Here is an 11,759-nt window from a genome sequence, read left to right as displayed (position 1 = left end):
GGTCCAGATGTGAACAGCAGTCCAGCCTTCTTTGGCCACTTCCCTGTTACGATTCTGCCATCCTTCCCATTGGCTAGGCCAGTTAGAAGCCCTATGGTATTTGTACGTGGGTAGCAGAAGCAATACAATTTTATTTGTGATTCACAATTAAACACACATCATTCAGATAACCGTGATTTAAGTTCTGGGTGTAGGTCTCGAGGTGGTGAGTATTAATAGTGTCACTCATCAAACACAGCATTTTAGAATTTAAAGTTTTACAGCTTAGAGTAAATATCTTCAGAAGACACTTGGTTTAGCATTTTTTTAAATGTAGTAATATGCATACATATATATATATAAAACTTGTAAGCTTTTAAGATGATCAGTTTAACACATAAAGTGTTAAAATATAGTTTTAGACACTTATAACTTTGCTAATTTCGTAATTTAGTCTAATTTCATAATCTGAAGTCGTAGCTTCAGAATATGGAGAATCCAACAGCTCTAATGACTCTGACTCGGTGTATTCAGAGCGAGCATCCTGGCATCAGAGTGCACGAGTCACCTCCACAGCTGAAGCCTCTCTTTCTGTTGTGGGAAGAGTAGTATCGTGACTAAGAGGCCGTGAACCTCAACCGACTCAGTTCAAATCCCCTAGCAACAGTGGGACTCTGGGGGGCTACTTAAGCTCTCTAGGACTTAGATTCCTTATCTGTAAAATGAGAAAGATGATAGGACCGGCAGGACTGTGGTAAGGATTTTAAAATTATACTAACACAAGTAAAGCACTTAGAAATTGGACCCAATATATGTTAGCCTTTAATAAGCGTCAGCTGTTTATTGTTTGGCTTAATTTATTTGGGGTGCCTCAGGTTCATTGCATGGTAATTGCCATAAACGGGCAAAAATTAACATGTAAGCCTCTCAAATATAACAAAAATCAGAAAAAATGCCACTTAAACTGCAAATAGGATAAAACATATGTAAAATCACATTAAGATAAAAGTAGCTATCACTTTATGAAATAAATAACAACAACCAGACTTGAGCAAATGTGCAGTATAGCCGTGCCAGGTCCACAAGGACATTGTATGATGGCAGAATTGTGTGACGCACCCAGGCAGTTCAACTAAAGCAAAACAAAATAAAAATGCTTAGTAATTATCAGTAAATGGAAATCCTAAACAAAAAAAGAATTCCACAGCATTTTTAACCTTTGGCTTTTATTTTTTCAGAATATCATGTATACTAAAAACCAGAGACAGCAAACAGGGTTTACCTTTAGCAACTCTTATCAATTGGAAATGACTCTCTGTGTGTTAAGGCAGATTCTGAGGACACATCTGGGTTCATTGGGAAGGAGTTCCCGGATGAATTATTGGCCTACCCTACAGGGACAGGAGGAAAAGTGATGCTGCACATGCCATTTAGTCACTATTCCTTGTAATTCCAAAATTGTTTCAAGGCACCAGGAAATAGGCAACCATAGGACAGAACAATTTGTAAACAAAGGCCTGCTCTGCTATAGATAGGTGGATAAAGACCAGGGCTTTCACTGGTTACTTCCTTCACCTCCCCCTTCCATTATTAAGCATTTAGGTGTAAGCTGATCCCTGACCTGCCTTAAGCAGGTCCTATATCAAGGGAATTAATTAGGATTAATGTAAGAACTGCTCTCACGTCTAGGGCTCCGGAACTCACGAAGTACCCTGGAGGAAGCCTCTAAACAGCACGGTCAAGCGTCAACTAACAGAAAGCAAAGAGCAAGGTCTTTAAAACCACTCGCCTGGAATCGCGTGAGTACTACCTGAAGGTCCTGATACGGTATCACCAGATTAGCCTTCTTCAAGGAGAACAGAAAGCAAGCTTGGGAAGAAGGGGAAAGAGTTGGTCACTTTCTCTATTTCATAAGGGAAAAACAATTTTTTCAAAGATATGAAGGAGAAAAAAAATACTTTTCTGCCCCTGGTCCCAAATTTTCCCAAAGCTTCTGTCCATTGGTCCTAGGGTGGCCTTACTGGATTAAAGTGTAACTCTTTGCTCAGATTTAACTTAATTCCCCCTGAGCAGCCTATTGCCGGGTCCTTCCCCTCCCTACAGATGGGAGACATGCAGACCCATCTCCCTGGAGTAAGGCTCCCCATCTAAGTGTGACTGTCAGACAACCAAGGCCATCCTAGAACAGGGCCCAGCCCAGCCAAAGACGGGTTCCCTGCTGCGAGTGTCACACTGAGCCAGATGTCCCTGCCTGTTCCCTGAAGTCATTTTGTAAAGAACTGAAGAGCAAACTGACGGCAGATTCAGGGGCCCAGGCAAGCAGCCTGCAGGTTCGAGGGGCCAGGGCTGGCCAAAGGCCTTCTTTGCCTTTCTTTTGGCTGCAGGAAGGATTCCCTCCTCCTAACTTATCATCCTCAGAAAGGGCTCAGGCTGGACAATTGCAGACACTTAGCTCTGATGTCTGGATTCACAGAGGTCTAGCAGAGTTCTTTATTGAGGGAGTGGAAGGGCAATGGGCAGGAGATAGGCCCCAGGCACCCCGGAGCCTCGGCCAGGTAGTGGTGACATTGCAAGGCCACAGGAGAGAAGGAGGTTGAGGTGGTGCAGGGCACTGCCTCTCGGAAGTCCCTAGATTTCTGATAAGTCAGGCTCAGATGTTCCCTGAAAGCTTTAGCCTTTACCCCGGTGAAAGGTCGACTGTCACTGAAGCTCCCTCAGCTGCGAGAGGTACTTGGGCGTGAACTTGGGTCTTGGAGAGAGTCCCTGTGTGCTCCGCAGGATCTAGTCAGTGACCTCGCCTGTGACCCTCTGGTGCCCTCTGGGCGCCCCTCAGCTGGGCACTGGTAATGATCATGCAAGGACTGGTCTCCAGTAAACGTTTTGAGACCACTGTACAGGGGCCACTGCAGCAGCGCTGGCTCCTGGGCCCTTCACCCAACCTTGAACCCCAACAAAATTACATAAGGATGCAGTAAATAGATGTGTAACTGAAAGCTCAGTCTCTGAACCCGATGCCAATCCAAATAATGAGAACAGAGTCTTGAGTGGAAGAGGAAAGGTGTTTACTATGCCAGGTACAGGGAGCAAAGCAAGGGCTTTTGCCTCAAAAATTGCTAGCTCCCTGATGAGGAATGGGTAGGGATTTTTATTTGGGGTTTTGGGGAGGGGAGCTTGTGCAGGTCAGCGCTTTTCCACCAGCCTTGAGAGGCTGCTTGCAGCAAGGCCGGGGCGGGGGGGCGGCGGGGGGGTTGAGATAGGAGGATGGCAGGGGTGGGCGTCCTTCGCCATTGTCTCCTCTTCTTGTTTGAGGCAGGTTCCAGTGCAGGGAGTCGAGGAGTTGAGGTCTAGGAAGCCTCCGCTCCTTGATATTGTTGAGACAGCGGCTTTCCTGGCAAACTTCAAGGACACATGATTAGCTCAACTTTAGTGTGCCTCCAACACCAGGCCACCCGGGCTTTTAGCAATTTGTAACTCCCATTTAGTTATAAAGCTCAAGGAGTCAACATTTAAAGAAGCAGGTATTTACATATGAGTGGAGCTAGAGAAGCAGGAAAGGGGGAGGTGGGTTTTAGTTTTAAGCCCGTATACGCTGGGTTCAATGTGGGGGAAGTCATATCAGGGCTGATGTTAAGAGCCTGTAACAGATGGATTGGGAAGCCAGATACATCCCTGGCCAAATGAGACACGCTCACATTCTGCCAGGGCAGGTAACCTGGACTGGGCTGTGTAGTGAACACTCACATGCTGGTTTCCTGGGCAAGTCCTGTCTCACACATAATATACGGGCTTTGCTATGGTAGAAGCTGTATGCAGAGGGCCTGCAACTCCCACGGGAACCCAGGATAAAACTCCCACTCTCACAGTCCAGAGGAGAGCTGGCCACATGCCAATTCTGTTTTCCCTTAAGGAAATCCACAGGCCGGTACTACATCTGCAAGTAGCAGTAATGATTAGGTGCGATTAGGGTTAGGGTTATACAGGAAGCAAGCTGTGATTGGAGAAGAAAAAGATACGTCTTCCTATTTGATGGGTGGATAAGCAAGTTCGAAGTCATTTAACAAGAATAACAAAAATAATAAAAAAATGCCCGGCCTTCGAGATGAGTCTATTCCAAACCAATCACTTTCCTTAACAATTATACTATTTTGACCCCATTCTAGGCGTATCCATCCCATGGTTTAGGTACAGTAGTATAAGTTTGTTTGGAATGGTCCCTCTGTTCCCAGCATAAAGGTGCCAATGTACTTAAAGACCTATAATTAGGAGTAAATCAAACAAATCCATCCCAGATTTTGTGAAACCTCCTGTAGGTGTAGAATCCAATTTCATTCGTTTAGCAGCAAGTTTTCAGGATAATTGAGTAATTTGAGCAACATAAAAGGAATAACCATGCCCTGTAACATTGATGGTATTGGCCATTGGCCAGATTTCAGGATCATAATTAGTAATATCAGATGAACTGTGAACATTGGAATTCAACCTCTCTATCATAATAAATTGTTTTAGAGCTTTCCAATCTGTACGTTGAAAGGGAGCTACCCACCAAGTTAACCCAGATGTGCTACAAAGGGGAAGCTGGCCACATATCCAACAATTGGACTGATTTTATGTAAAGCAAAGGAGTGAGCCCACTGTAAGAAGACATGGCCATTAGAGGTCCATTCAGATGTGGTCTGAATAAACAACAATAGTATCAGAAAACCTTAAATGACATTCTGGTAGTTGATTAAAAGATTTTTATACTTAAGCTCTGATCTATTTTAGTCTAGAGGGATAGAAAATATTAGAGTTATAGGAACAATAATTAAAAGGCACCAAAAAGGCAATCTAAAAAACAAGGAAGCTGACTAGCATCACGTACAAGTATTAAATTGCTAGTGTACTCAAGAATATGATTATTACAGCAATTATAAATGGATATACAGCTTAAGCATTATAAGGGTTTAAATGAGGCGGTGTAAGATTGGGAATGCAGGCCTGGCCCAAGATCTTGGGACAGCTGTCTACAGCAGATGTTGGCTTCTTCTCATCCTGGTTTGGGTAGTACTTGTCCTAGTCAGTCTAAGCCAGGTGTCAGTAACAGGAGTTGAAATTCATTCAGGAGGAGGGGCCTTTTTCAAATGAGAAATGTGAATCCATGAGTCTATGCCTTTCAATTTTGCAGTGAATGGATTGGCTAAAAATACCTGGTATGATCCTTTCCAATGAGGCTGCAAAGAGTCTTTGACTTGATGTCTCTTTCATTAAACAAAATCTCCAGGTTGTAGTCTGTGATCCTTAAGGTCTTTGTCGCCCAGGAGCTCACTGTGAAAAGAATCTGCTACCAATTTTTCATTTCCTTCTAGTGTCTTAATAAAGCTTGGACAATAACACAAGATATCTCCTTTGAACAAAGTCGGTTCATACATTCCTTTATCTAATTGCATAGGCCATCCTGTTTTTATTTCAAAAGGAGACAGTTGATGTTTACCAGAGGGTGTAGATCTAAGATTGAAGAGCACTAACAGAAGAGCTTTGGGCCATGAGAGATTAAATGCTTCTCAAAGTTTTGCCAATTGAGCTTTGATTGTGCCATTAGTTCTTTCCACCCACCCTGAGGATCAGGGATGATAAGCACAAAGTGCTGCATTACTGGCCAAATGTCGCAAATAGATTTAATTATTTGTCCAGTGAAATGAGTTCCCCTGTCACTGTGTAACTCAACAGGAATTCCCCAAACAGGAATTACTCTTTCTAGTAACAATTTACCTACTGTTAAAGCCATTGCTATTCTGCAAGGGAAGCCCTTGACCTGATGTGAAAACATACAAATCATTGCTAAGACATATTTATATCCTTTAGATGGTGACGTTTGAACAAAGTCCAATTGCCATACCTCGAAGTGTCCCTTAGGAAGGGAAAAGCAGCCTTGTAACTAATGAAGTGGTTTCCCAGGATTATATTTAGGACATATAGTACAGAGAGCATAGGTTTTATGAGCCACTGTGGGAGAAAGTTTCCCAAATATTGTTTTCCCCACAAAATCATCTTCTCAGGTGTCCAATGGGTTAACTGATGTATATGCTGGAGCAGTGGCAATTGTGTTCCAATAGGCACTTTGGATATTTTATTGGGCCCAAACCACACTTGTATGTCGAGGTCAAAAATTCTCCCTTTTTGTTGCCATATTTGTTTCTCTTCTTCCATGGCAATTTCTTGAGCCTATAGAAGGAAATCTTTCACTGGGTTAGCAAGGTTAACAGAGAGGAGAGGGCATTCTTGAGGCTGAAAAGAACAAGTTTTTAAAGCTGCCTGCTTAGCAGCTGCATCAGCAAGTTGATTTCCTTTAGCTTCTAAAGTGTCAGAATCAGAATGCATCAGTATTTTAATAATTGCCAATTGTTTTGGTAGTGATATAGCATTTAATAATTCTGCAACCTGTTTTCCATTTTTTATAGGTTGCCCTGAAAAGGTTAAAAATCCCCAATGTTTCCATAGCATTCCAAAGTCATGTGCTGCTCCAAAAGCATAACAATTGTCAGTATAAATATTTGCAACCATGTCTTTAGCAAATTGACAAGCTCGAATTAAAGCAATTAATTTGGCTTGCTGTTCTGATTTTATTTCTGGTAAATAAGAACTCTCAATTATTTCCACTGAGGATATTATTGCATAACCAGCACAGTAATATCCTTGCTTATCCTTTAATTAAGACCTGTCTATAAACCAAATTAGATCAACATTATCAATGGGAGTTTCTTATAAGTCATCCCTAGGAGCAAAAAGGTAATCTATTATTAAAATACAGTCATGGTCATTTTCTTCCTGTGGTGCTGGAAGCAAAGTTGCAGGATTAAGACTATTACATCTGGCCCTGGTAATATTAGGTGCAGAAAGCAACAGAACTTCATAAGAAGCTAACCAGCTTACAGAATAATTCTGAGTGTGATGAGAATTTAGAAGAGATTCAACTGACTGTGGGATGTAAACAGTTCAAGGAGACTCCATCACCATTTCTTCAGTGGCCTTGCATAAGAGAGCTTCTGCTGAAATAGCTCTCATACAAAACGGAAGTCCTTTTGCTACTGAATCTAGTTGCTGGCTGTACTATCTTACAGGTTGATGTTAATCACCGTGGTTTTGAGTCAGCATTCACTTTATCTTCGTGCACAAAGCAGAAAAATGGCAAGCTGTAATTAGGGTGTCCAAAAGCTAGTGCCTGAGCCAAGATGGACTTTAAGGTATTTGCTGCTTTCTCCCCTTCCAGCATCCAATCAATTCAGTCAGACTAGTCAGACTTAAGTAATACATATACAGGTTGAGCAATAAGTGAAAAGTTAGGTACCTAGTTCCCGCAGTATCCAGTTAGTCCTAGAAATGCTCTCAATTGTTTTTTGGTTTTAAGGAGACAAAAAACCAAAATTCCTCTAATCCTTTCAGAATCAATCAATAGTCTATCTTTAGATATTACGTACCCTAGATATTTCACACTAGGCAAACAAAATTGGAGGGGTTTTTTGGCTACTCTATGTCTCTTAGATGCCAGTTGTAGTAGATAGATTGTGTCATTTTGAGAGTCTAATTCAGTTTTGAGCATAAGAACAAGTCATCTACATATTTAATTAAGGTAGAGTCATTTGGAAAATCTACATTAGCTAAATAAGCCTTGAACATTTGAGAAAAGTAAGTAGGGCTTTCAGTATAGCCCTGTGGTAAAACTGTCCAGGTTTATCGCTGATCTTCCCACATAAAAGCAAAGAGATATTGGCTGTCTTTTCCTGCTGGAATGCTAAAGAAGGCACTGCATAAATCAATTAATGAAAAATAACAGGGGCCAGGCCCATGGCCGAGTGGTTAAGTTCACATGCTCTGCTTTGGCAGCCCAGGGTTTTACCGGTTCGGATCCTGGGCTCCGACATGGCATCACTCATCAGGCCATGCTGAGGTGGTGTCCCACATAGCACAACCAGAGGCACTCACAACTAGAATCTACCACTATGTACTGGGGGTGCTTTAGGGAGAAGAAGAGGGAAAAAAAAAGGAAGACGGGCAACAGATGGTAGCTTAGGTGCCAATCTTTATTAAAAAAAAAGAGAAAAAGAACAGCTGTTAGTTGGAATGATCAAGAACAAAGTGTGTGGATTTGGGGCTACAAGACATCAAGGAATTACAATATTATATATATTTATATTTATTATTTATAGCTCTCAGATCTTGAAGAAATAGCCAATCTTTTCCATTTGGTTTTCTTACTGGTGAAATAGGTGTATTACAAGGAATGGTACAAATGAATTTTAAGCCCCTTCTCAAAAAATTCCTGAATAATAATTCTTATTCCATTGCTGAATGTTAGGTAGAGGCTTAGAATTGTTAACAGTCACAATAGGAGTAGCCAATTTAATCTTTTCAATATCTGAAGAAGATGATGACCACAGCTCTTTAGGCACTTGAAATAACAAGTGATCATTTTTTTCTTGGTCTGTTTGAGTCACTGATTTTATAATCATAAATTTCTCAGTAATTAAATTTTGGTCAGCATCCAAATTTTCTAAAACGTAGAAGCATTTCTCCCTTTTGCAAAAAGGCAATTAGGAGCATTGTATGCTTCTAGGAGATCTCGTCCAATCAAATGAATTGGAGCACATTTACCAAGTGAAACACGTTTCCCTGTGATTATTCCTCCTTGAAAGGCTGTGAGCTCCCACTTAAAGACTTGTCTTGGTAAATTAGAAACCCCTATCATTTGAATTGCTTGTTTACTCCGAGGGAGAAGGCAGGGAGTGAAGGTAGGGTTAAGAAAAGGTAATGTAGCCCTGGTATCTACAAGGGCCTTTGAAGTTTCCCCTCTGATAGTTATTTCAGTTTCCCCTAAGGTGTTAGTGAGGAGAAGAGGAAATGCCCTCTCACAAGCCTTCGAGTACTGCTATTCATTATTAACTTGGCCGTGTTCTAACTCCCACATAGGCTTGCAGCAATCACGTTTGAAATGACCAGGCTTTTTGCAATAGACACAAGTGCAGTCATTTTGCTTCTGGTTAGGGTTTGAAAAAGATGTCTTAATTGGGCAGCTAAGCTGTTGCAGTCACTCATAATCTTAGTGGCTCTCTCTTTTTCTTTATTTTGTAAAGTTTTAGAGAGTTTATCTGCAATAGTTACCAGCACACTGGTGTGTAATGCACTTCAATCCAATTCATGTCTTTTCACCAGCCTTGCTAATTCCTCTTAATCTCTCCAAAAAGATGAAATAGAAAATTGGATAATTTTGATGATGCAGAAAACTCTCAGAAGCTATCTTGGAGTACTGTTTGAAGGTTTTTATCAAATCTTTCAAAATAATGAAAAATAGTTTATCTGGGCCTTTGTTTATACTGCTGGACCTTGGTCCAATCTATTTTCTCAGGAAAAATCCTGGGAATGGCTTCATACAAGTTAAGAGAAATTTCCTTGCACTTCTGAAGGTCAGGAAACTCATGTTTATGACAATCTTCCATGGGTGCTTTCCAATTTGCCTCCTTTAGCCAATCCTTAGCTTTACTTTTGGATACTAGCAAATGCACAGGCTGATATAAATCTGAGTTTAAATCTGGTTCATATGTTTTAATAGTTCAAATTCCTGAGCAAACCCTAAATGATCTTGTAAAGGGTCTGGGGAGTCCTCAGTTAAATTTTTAGGTTCAATTCTAGTCCAGGGAGTACACACAAGTGCAGGCTCACCTCTCCCAGTAGCCTTCTCTTTTAAGGGAGCTACAATGACTTTAGGACTTTCAGCATTTGTTTCCTGAGATTAACTTTCAGTATTTGTTCCCTGGGACTTACTTATTGTTTCCCCCAGGAGTAGAGGAGGAGGCAAAGAAGACAAGTCAGGGCATGGAAGTTCAGAAAGGAGAGGATATAAAGTCGCCAAAGAAGGAGGTGGGGGAGCAGGTGCCAAAGGAGAAGAGGTGGAGGGGGAGGTGGTCAGCTCTGAGGTGCTGAAAGTAGCTGCAAAGGTGGTGGAGGAGGCAAAGGAGGCGACACAGCCTCTGAATTTTTCTCTTTCCCTAATTTAGCTGCAGTCTCTACCAATTTTCTGTTAGTTTCCTGTAGAGATGTCATTTTGTCATTACCATGCTTTGAAGCTTCTAAATACCAACTGTAATATGCTTCCCATTCTATTTGTTTAATTTTAGAACCAGCTTTTTCCAGTTGTGCACACAATTAAACTAATTGTGATAGGTTGAATGTTCCCCATTTGGGCCATTTAAGACTTAAGTCATTTTTAGTTAAACCTTACCATTTTGTTAAGTACTTGCAAGTATTGGCTCCGTACATATTGTACCTGAAGCCACCTGGAGTTCCAGTAGGTGGCTGCCAGTTGGGGAGCTGGTCAGCTTTAGAAGCACAATTTCCTATTTTCTTTTAGTTTTGTTTTATTATAAAATCTGAACAATTTCTAAGGACAATGTAGAGGGTGAGAAGTGTACTGTTTGTGAGTGTCACTTCCTAAAAGGCTGGAAACACTCTCTTATGTGTCTCAGTTTCTCCCGCTGGTAATCTAAAAGTACCATGGGAGCTCAGAGCACTGAGGACTAATGCTTACGTGCACATCCTCAGATGAGACTTCAATTATTTAAAGTGAAGATCAGGACGGAATTCCCTACAGGACCACTGCATATCATGAGGATCAGCCTCAGACACTTGCACTAGGTTCTCAGTTGCCTGAGAACATCTTATGACTGGAAGGAGCTGGTGTCCCTTCTCGTCAGAGCTGAAAGAATTCGGTCTGTCATTTTACTATCAAATAGCTTGTTCAGACTTTATAAGCACAATTCCTTTCTCATTAAAGCCAAATTGAAAGGACAGCCAAAACTCAGTGCATTTCACAGTTTCCCCAAAGCCCCCTTGCCTAGGAAATTTCCCCCCAGGTTCCTCTTGGCTAGGATATGTACCAGTATTCCCTTAAGACATCTAGTCTTAAGACCTGAAACAGCTCAAATAAACATCAGGACCATGAACTTAAGCAAGGACATCCAGAATTTAGGAGAACCCATGAAGGCACCTGAAGAGCGTAGTGAAGCCAAAGAGGCTCAGTGGGCCTGTGCTGGTACCAGTGCTGGTTCAAAGGAAATGCCAAGTGGTCATGAATTTCTCTGAAATCCTGCTGACTACGCCAAGAAAGGTATATGCAAATAATCAATAACCAACCTATAAATAAGAGAGAGAATTAATGAACTAATGTGAGGACTAGCCCAGAGGCGTTCCCTTCCCCAGGGAAGATAGTGCCCCAGGGTCACGTGGTTTACAGCTTGGTTATATACAATTTCAGAACAAAACACACATCAAGCACGACAGGAATGCAAATTTTTTTCCGAAATCACAAGGACATATTTTGCTGCAGTTTAGCACATACATAGCAGGCAGCTTGACCTTGGTTCTCTGGGAAGAAAAGCTTATCTTCAAAGAAGTCCTGGTATGAGCATTAGAGGAAGGGAGATACTCATCCCTATCTGTAAAGAGTGCATTCTTTGTTCAGGAAGTGAAGCAGATGTATAATGCATGTTCACTGGGCCATAAGTCAGGCTGCTCTGGGAAAAATAAGTTTTAGGCTGAATCTGATTTAAACCAGAATGGCTTCCCCGTATACCTCAATATGTGAAAACTTCTTTATTATTCTTATTATTTTCTTCACTATACATACAGCTAAATGTATAGTATTTTAAAGAAACATCTGAATGTAAGTTTCAGTCACTGTGACACTTCATCCCTACATGCTTCAGCTAATCTCTCCTAAGAATAAGGACATTCTCCTCCCTTATCATAAC

The 11,759-nt window shown here is 41.4% G+C and overlaps 1 protein-coding gene across 1 annotated transcript in view; it reads left to right on the top strand.

The window, feature by feature from the left end:
• Nucleotides 1–1,645: 1,645 nt before the first annotated feature.
• Nucleotides 1,646–11,759, top strand: part of SULT1C3 (sulfotransferase family 1C member 3) — a 45,408-nt gene continuing 35,294 nt past the window's right edge. Inside the window, exon 1 of the mRNA XM_001493288.4 lies at nucleotides 1,646–1,778. The gene's annotated coding sequence lies outside the window, so the exon portion shown is untranslated. The remainder of the gene's footprint in view (nucleotides 1,779–11,759) is intronic.

The sequence above is a fragment of the Equus caballus genome, chromosome 15 (genome assembly GCF_041296265.1).
Source record: "Equus caballus isolate H_3958 breed thoroughbred chromosome 15, TB-T2T, whole genome shotgun sequence".
Classification (NCBI taxonomy): domain Eukaryota; kingdom Metazoa; phylum Chordata; class Mammalia; order Perissodactyla; family Equidae; genus Equus; species Equus caballus.
This window is presented reverse-complemented; position numbering and strand designations above follow the sequence as displayed.